The sequence below is a fragment of the Pongo pygmaeus genome, chromosome 1 (assembly GCF_028885625.2).
Source record: "Pongo pygmaeus isolate AG05252 chromosome 1, NHGRI_mPonPyg2-v2.0_pri, whole genome shotgun sequence".
Lineage (NCBI taxonomy): Eukaryota > Metazoa > Chordata > Mammalia > Primates > Hominidae > Pongo > Pongo pygmaeus.
Window position 1 is genome coordinate 135,952,295 of NC_072373.2, and position 1,719 is coordinate 135,954,013.

The 1,719-nt window shown below is 40.5% G+C and overlaps 1 non-coding gene across 1 annotated transcript; it reads right to left on the bottom strand.

Moving 5' to 3' along the window:
• Positions 1-865: 865 nt before the first annotated feature.
• Positions 866-969, bottom strand: LOC129024028 (small nucleolar RNA U13). The gene has a single exon (XR_008497017.1). It is a non-coding gene; the product is annotated as a small nucleolar RNA U13 (small nucleolar RNA).
• Between the last annotated feature and the right edge of the window lie 750 nt (positions 970-1,719).

Here is a 1,719-nt window from a genome sequence, read left to right on the forward strand (position 1 = left end):
TGGACCATGGGTTCAGACTAGAGAAGAAAGAAAATCTGGGAGCAGGCTGGGTGCAGTTGGCTCACACCTGTAATCCCAACACTTTTGGAGGCCGAGGTGGGAGGATCATCTGAGGTTGGGAGTTTGAGACCAGCCTGACCAACATGGAGAAACCCTGTCTCTACTAAAAATACAAAATTAGTCAGGCGTGGTGGCACACGCCTGTAATCCCAGCTACTCGGGAGTCTGAGGCAGGAGAATCGCTTGAACCCAGGAGGCAGAGTTTGTGGTGAGCTGAGATTGCGCCATTGCACTTCAGCCTAGGCAACAAGAGTAAAACTCTGTCTCGAAAAAAAAAAGAAAATCTGGGAGCAGATGGGAAAAAAATGGCATTTTAAAACTTAAAAGCATTCAGCCTTCGTTTGACAGAATGGACGTTATGCTTTATTAGTTGATCAGATACGGAGAGCATCTAAGGCATCTAATATGATATGCTCTCACTGGGTTGAGTGTAACTCAAAAGCAAATTGAGTTGGCAAAATCCTTGGGATTCAGGGCACACTTACATTTGGTTGGTGTGTAAATTAGTGTCACTTTTCTCAGGTTAATTTTCCAGTGTCTGCCCACTGAAATCTTGACCGTCCTTTGACTCAGCTACTTTACTTCTTTGAATTTATCTTATGGAAATGCTAAAGTTTTCATAAATAGATTTTGCAAGTTTTAAAACACTAACTGTGTTTGAAGTTATTATGCTAATTTAAATACACACAACCATATATATATATATATATATATATATACACGCAAAGTGTACTGTTTTATATATATATATACACACACACACACACATATATATATATACACAAAGTGTACTCTTTTTTCCTCATGTCACATGGGCAATGTGCTGATGTTGTAACAAGGTTTGAGGGAGGCACATTTTACACATGAGTGTGAAACCCCAATCATCACACTTATGAACTACAAAAGGTCCTCAAAGTGTACTTTTAATGTAACTTCAGAGATCTGTACCTCTGTCAAAAAGTCAACAGATTTTTTTCTGCAAAACAGAAAGAAGTATTCACTAATGCCCCTGTATCTTTTAGACTGAGAATAATTTGTTTCAAAAATTATATAACCTGGCCAGGCGCAGTGGCTCACACCTGTAATCCCAGCACTTTGGGAGGCCAAGGCAGGCGGATCATGAGGTCAGGAGATCGAGACCATCCTGGCTAACACAGTGAAACCCTGTCTTTACTAAAAACACACACACACACACACACAAAAATTAGCCAGGCGTGATGGTGGGTGCCTGTAGTCCCAACTACTCAGGAGGCTGAGGCAGGAGAATGGCGTGAACCTGGGAGGCAGAGCTTGCAGTGAGCCAAGATCGCGGCACTGCACTCCAGCCTGGGCGACAGAGTGAGACTCCGTCTCAAAAAAAAAAGAAAAAAAATTATATAACCTATCATTTGAAAGTGATTTCATCTGTCTAATCAGTCAGGCTTTCTTTTTAAGTGTCACACAAATTTGGTTTTGGTACATACAGTGACAACCGTTTCTTTATTTCTTTTGTTTTTTTGTTTCTTTTTTTCGGATGACATTATATTCCTATTCGAAGACCAAGAGCTCAAAACATCATTCCTCCCACAAATGAAAAAATGTCTGGGAAAAATTCCTAATCTACTTCTCTGAAACCCAATTGGGAAGCTAGCCCAATTCGAGTTCTATACTCGAAAGGCA